Source organism: Lactuca virosa, chromosome 5 (genome assembly GCF_052849685.1).
Source record: "Lactuca virosa cultivar CGN04683 chromosome 5, Lactuca_virosa_CGN04683_v6, whole genome shotgun sequence".
NCBI classification, from domain to species: Eukaryota; Viridiplantae; Streptophyta; class Magnoliopsida; order Asterales; family Asteraceae; genus Lactuca; species Lactuca virosa.
This window is the reverse complement of record NC_136430.1, coordinates 330,316,418-330,323,441: the sequence shown is the minus strand read 5'-3', so window position 1 is coordinate 330,323,441 and position 7,024 is coordinate 330,316,418. Positions and strand designations below refer to the sequence as shown.

Genomic DNA, 7,024 nt, shown 5'->3' with positions numbered 1-7,024 from the left:
GTATATAACCGGTATACCGGGTATAGCCGGTCACAAGGATTGCATTGTTACAAAAAATAAAATATAAGGATTTATTTTAAAAAAAAAATAAGGACTAAATATGTACATTTTAAAAAGTATGTTACCCTATAAGTCATTATCCCTTAGGAATATATGGGTGATTCCTCACGAACTTTCGGTCAAAAGTCTCTTGAATCTACATTGGACTTTGGTATCCTACTCCTCAAAACCTTGTGGACCACATTTTAAGCTACTTCTAGCACTTGTTTATATATTTCAAAAGATTTTTTACCCCCACATCTTAATAATATCTCCATTTTATCCTGATTAACGATATTGGATTTTATGATATTATTATTTTTTACTAATTAATCTAATATATTAAATTTAAAGATTAAAGTTGTAGTTGTTTATTGTTTTATTTATTTATCTTTTTTATGTACATAATTGATTATGAAGTAAGATACATTACACAATATTATAAGGAGCCTATCGTTTGATAACAATGCATCATTATAAAAACAGGCCAATATTTGATAATCATATCCAACTTACTTTAGATATTTGTATATGATTCTTTCTAAAAAGATCATCAATATATAACAATATTGTTGAATATTAAACAGAAACTAGACTTTTAACACTGAAAGTAATTAAAATGTTTTATTATTTAAAGTTGTATGGATTTTTTAAGATAAATTTTTAAAAGAATGAGTATTTTTTTAATTTAATTTGGGTTGTGTTTTCTTTCTTTTTGGGAGAGGGGTAATTGTTTTAACCCAAATTGTATTGACTATTGACCCACAATCTATCTGTACCCGAGTCCAAAATTTGTTGCCGGTTGACCACCGACAAGCACGGTCGTCTGTGTGCCCACTGCCCAGGTCACCGCCTTCTTTTCATAATAATCAACAAACGACACCGTCCGGTGGTTCACCTCGTTACCTCTCTTTTCGCACCCACACAATTATCCAAATAATTGAGATTCTTCAACTCCGAGTCTCACTTCATTCTTTATTAAACCCTCTATTTTAACCAAATAACAGTTTACCCTCTAACTCAATGTTCTTTCAATATTAGTCCCTTCTAAGTAAGGAAGGTAACATTGGAATAGTAATTGAGCCAAGATGGAAAACTATTCTCAAAGTACTTATTTAGTTACTTTATTTATTTTATTTTTTAGGTTTTCTAAGTTTCTTTAACTTTTTTCTTTGTGTACACATCGACTTTATCATATTACATAGCCTTTTTTATTGCCTAATGTCTTTTTATTAATTGTCCAATCTTTTTGTTTAGTTTGTTTATATTATATATTTTATATCCGCTACAACTTGCTATTTACATGTTTTTCACAACTTCATTTTGATAAATTTGTTATATATTTTAAAAACTTTGTTTGACGTGTTTTTTTACAACTTCAATTTTACACTTTTTTTACAACTTCATCTTGATACATTTTTTGTACGTGTTTTTACTTCATCTTTACATGTCATTAACTCCATCGAAATATCTTTTAAACTCTATCTTTCATATGTTTCTTCAAAACCCTTAGTAATAGATCTTCTACACCTCCACATTCATGGGACACATTTAGCCTCATGTCATCCCCCACAACCAAATCCAGATGTCCCACTTCTTGAGTCTTCTCAACCATCAAATTAGTTTGTCTCAACTTCCCTAGTCTCATCTTCCCTATGGCCCTTCAAGTTGAGAAATTTCTTACAAAGGTCAACACCATTTTCTTGATACATTTTCTTAGTCTCAAAATTTTGGTACAAAGGTCTAAGAGTCCACAATGTCAACACCATTTTGTTACAAGAGCTTGATACCTAGACAACACTAAGAATGATATTAGGGTTAACCAATAAAGGAGATCAAAAAAATAGGGATGGAGAAATTAGAGATAACTATATAATAGGGATGATTAATGCATACACGTAGATGTATCATGCATGATGGTTGTATAATGGCGGTAATGGAGAAGGAGAGATATGAGAAGTGAAAAGACGAATTTACCCTCATGTGAGGGGCACATTAAGCTATGAACGACTGAAAATAAATGGTGCTTAAAAGGAGGGACCAAATACACAATAAAACATGGGGATAAGGAAGTTTTTTTGCAAATGCTTTTGTCAATGGACTAAACCTTCAATTTTTTGCTAAACATAGGTACCATTATTGCACTTTACTCTTTTTCTCTAGTTTCTACCTTCTATAATTCTATGTTACTTCCTATTTTGGATTTTCTGTTGTTAAATATTTAAGTATGAAGAACATATACTAATATATAAATGTGAATAAAAAAAATTCTTTCGTTCTTATTAAAGTTATCTAATATCTTATTGTTTCTTTGTTATTTTGTAACATAAATATTATTTATCAGTTATTAAAAAATCGGTAGTATATGAAGTCTTAAATATAAGCAATCTCATCTCTTAGTTTAGAAAGTAGGTTTTATTTTTTTATACGATCTTATGCTTTAAAGATCATATATTTCTTTTCTTATTCCTCAAGCAAGATAAATATGACTAACTGTTTGTTTTCTGTAGAATATAAATATATAATGATATTTTCTTAAAATAAAAATTAATGAAATAACTTCTTCAAGTGTTTAAACTCTTGAAAATATTTTTCTTAAAATACAAATTAATAAAAATATATTTATTTTACATAGAATTATGGTATGTATGACCTAATTTTTCATTTTTGAACTATCATCTAACGTTCAATTTACCTGTTAAATAACTTCTTTTTTAAAGTAACGAGTTAGTAAAGTCAACTAAGCTAAAAGTATGGTCCAAGAAAGAGACAACACAAAAGAAGAGGGACTAAAGTGTAAAGAATGATTCCTATTAACAAAATCTCAACTTCAAGTCGATGTAAACGATATACATCCAGCAAGAAAGTGGGACCTACACAGACTAGCACCTTTGACCGAACCCCACCACCGTTCAACACCAACTCAGGTTAAGCCTTAAGTTAATGGACACACACGTGTGGAGGTTGAAAGGAGTAACGTGGTCAGATAAAAGGAGCCAAAATCGCACATACACACACTCACACACATCTTCCCTCAAAACAGAATTACCCTTCCACACACCCTCTCTGTTGCCTTTGTCTCTCTGTTCCTTTCCTATATATGTCAAAAAGCCCCAAACAAAGAACAAACTGAAAGAGAATTTTCAGAGTACTGTGTGTGAAAGTGTGTGTATATATACACACACTTATATATAGAGAGAGAAGAAAGAAAGAGAGAGAAAGAAACTGAGGTTGAGGAAAACATGCCTGCGAGCTTACAGCCCTTGGACGTCGGAATTCAGGTTCCGTATCATTTCAGATGTCCAATTTCTCTTGAGCTCATGATGGATCCAGTCATCATTGGAACCGGTCAGACATATGATCGTTCAAGCATCGAGTCATGGGTGGCCACCGGAAATACCACTTGCCCTGTCACGCGCCTCCCGCTCACCGATTTTACGCTCATCCCTAACCACACGCTCCGCCGTCTAATCCAGGAGTGGTGTGTCGCCAACCGTTCGTATGGTGTGGAACGGATTCCTACGCCGAAGCAACCTGCTGATCCGGTGATGGTCCAGTCATTGCTTAAACAGGCGTCGTCGGTGTCGAACACGCGGCACGCTAGGCTGTCTGCGCTTCGTCGGCTCCGGGGGCTCGCACGTGATTCGGATAAAAACCGTTTGGTTCTCTCAACGCAGAAAGCGTGTGAGATTTTATTGGACGTGTTGTTCTCCGAAACCAATCGCAACTCGTCTGATTTGACTCACGAGTCGCTTGCGATTCTAGCGATGCTCGCGCTTTCTGAGACGGAGTGCCTTTTGGTGTCTTCCGATCCAGATCGGATCTCGTATCTGATTTCGCTTCTGTCACATTCGTCAATTGACGTACGAGTCAACACGGCCGCGTTGCTTGAGAACGTTGTCACCGGTACAAGATCTCCGGAACTCCGAGCAGAAATCACCAGTCACGATGAAATATTCGACGGAATAGTCGGAATTCTCGATTATCCTTTGACGTATCCGCGAGCCTTGAAAATCGGAATTAAGGCGTTGTTTGCTTTTTGCATGGTGAAGCAACACCGGCACAAAGCGGTTGAGGCAGGAGCAGTGGAGGCGCTCATTGACAGGTTGCCGGATTTTGAGAAATGCGACGCTGAGAGAGCGCTGGCGACGGTGGAGCTATTATGCCGAATACCATCAGGATGCGTGGCCTTCGCGTCTAACGCGCTTACAGTGCCCCTGCTCGTAAAGGTCATCCTGAAGATCTCGGACCGTGCGACGGAATACGCCGCTGGAGCACTACTGTCGCTCTGTTCCGCCGCAGAATGGTTGGAAGGGGAGGCGGTGGCGGCAGGGGTTTTGACGCAGCTGTTGTTGCTTGTTCAAAGCGACTGTACAGAGCGAGCTAAGCGAAAAGCGCAAATGCTACTGAAACTTCTCCGGAATTCCTGGCCGGAAAACTCGATAATGAATTCATACGATTTCGGATGCAGCGACGTCGTTCCGTTTTGATTATTTTTTTTAATTTCTTTTTGTTTTCTTTTAAATTTTTAGTTTACTTTATTTTGCAAATTTTAGTCCATTCTTTTTCTTTATTTCAAAGAAGAAAAAAAAGTGAGAACATTATATAGTTCTAGAAGGTGGGTGGGGTATATAGAAGGAGAGTGGTTTTGGATCATGCAAGGATTTTTGGTAGTGGAGATTTTTTTTTCATTATAAATGTGAATTGTTAGAAGTGAATATGATTTAAATGATTAAAATATGAATTTTTAATGGTAGTTATTTTATTATATATTGTTGTTGAGTTCATGTCTCGTTTAACTCATCTAAGATATATATGGAATTATAAATAGTTTAGAATACAATCTATACAAATTGTGAGTTAAAATACAATCTATACAGGTTTCATCAATTTCAAACATATGATTTGGGGGGTTTAACGTTTATCGACATGACATCCTGTGAGAGAGAATTTGGATCTTGTGCTCTGTTTCTATATTGATTGTTCTTTCCTTTTTTCAATCTGCGTTTTACTTTTGAAGAAGATTCAAAGAATCACAACACAGATCATATCATCATACACTTCTCGAAATCGCAATGTGTATGTCGTTTCTCTGCTAAAGGAAAAAAAGTGAAGGGGAAAGCATCAAGTCATCAAATTTAGGAAAGCAAAAGAAAACCTGTTCAAGATTCCAGGACTTCAGAATTCTCAGGATGTTGAAGCATTTACTTCTCCATGCAACCATGCAAGACTCGTTTTTAAATACTCCCTCCGTCCCATATTAATAATCCATATTTTCTTTTTGGTTTGTCCCAAAATAATTGTCTACTTCTAAAAATAAAGATGTCTTTTACCATAATACCCCTCATTATTAGTTAAATTACTATAAAATTAAATGCAACTACCATAGAATTAAATGCAAGAGAAGGATAAGACTGTCATTTTATTTAATAAAGTTAATGGTAATTAATGTTTTCTTAAACTGTGTGTTTTTTGTCTGTGTACTATTATTTTGGGACGGAGGGAGTATTGAATCAACTGCACTTTTAGTTTTACGTCAAATGGGTTTATTGTTTAAAGCATTGGGTGTGGGCAACTGGATGTAACACCATATTGGTGCCACCTCATCCATAACACCACCATAACACCAAGGGGGAAATGATGTTCCACATGTTATATCATGTTAAGAGGTAGAGAGAGAAAATAGAGAAAATTATTTGATTTGTTGATAAAGGAGATAGTCAATCATCTTTCTTGTTTTATCTTGTCCTCGTTACCACTAGATGCAACATAACGAGCAAAAACGAGTAGGGGGCGGTGTCCCCCCCCCCCTGTCACGACGTCGTTGATGGTGCCACATCACCCGGTTGCTTCTCGTTTTTGTCCCATACCGCATCCTCTTATGGTTTGCAAACGATGGGTTTCAAGCAAGCCTCCTACCAGTTGAAATAGATACCAACTTCACTGCCCACCAAACGTTCAATAAAATGCCAAAGTGAAATTGTCAAATACTAGAATGATATTTTTAATTCTATTCAAGCAGTTTTATTTAACTAAGAGATGTTTATTTAAGTCCATAAATTTTACTATGAAACATACACTCTATGGGACAATTAATATGTACAAAACCTTCAAGCTCGGTGTCTCTCTCTCTCTCTCTCTCTATATATATATATATATATATATATATATATATATATATATATATATATATATATATATATATATATATATATATATATATATATATATATTAAGTTGAGTAGTTATAAAGTGAAAGTTGGTGTATTGAATGAGGAAAAAAAGAGTGTGGATGATGTTGAATGACATGAGAACTTAACCACCTTTGACCAAAAGGGTGTCCAAAATTGATGATAGAATTAGTGGGGAGTGATGAAGAAGCCAAACAAAGCATGCCCAAGGGGAAAGATAGAAAGTTAAGTATTTGTTGGGGAATAATAATATGGCCACAAAGAATTTTCCATAATAACTCTTGTCCCCACCATCCTGGACCGTGACATCACATGGGTTTTTTTGTTTCTTTAGACTTTATATCATATAAATATAAAATATCAGTCAAACGGGTCGAAATTACGACCCATAGTACATTTGAGCTACATTTTGTTAGTTTACATTCTATCAATATGATATGGGATTTGTTTGTATTTCTAGACTTTTATACCATATATTGTGAAACATGAATCAAATAAATAGATATTTACTTTAATAAAAAAAATGTTAAGATTAGTTTGATAACAAATTTTCAAGTTTTATTGATACGTTTAAGATAAGTTAAGACAAACTAACTAGTTTGTTTTTCTATCGATACAAGTAATGTATTTTAATTTTAATCCGTAATAATTATATATTTATAACATTTAATCGATTGTGACATCATTCATGTCATCTGCAAAATATACAATTTCTTGACAGGAAATATTAATTTAACTTTTTTATAGTTTTAATTTTTAAATTATTATTCTAATCAGTTTTTTTATTTTATTTT

General features: G+C 34.3%; 1 pseudogene; it reads left to right on the top strand.

The window, feature by feature from the left end:
• The first annotated feature begins 3,042 nt into the window (after positions 1-3,042).
• Positions 3,043-4,790, top strand: LOC145115514 (U-box domain-containing protein 26 pseudogene; annotated as a pseudogene).
• Positions 4,791-7,024: the final 2,234 nt, after the last annotated feature.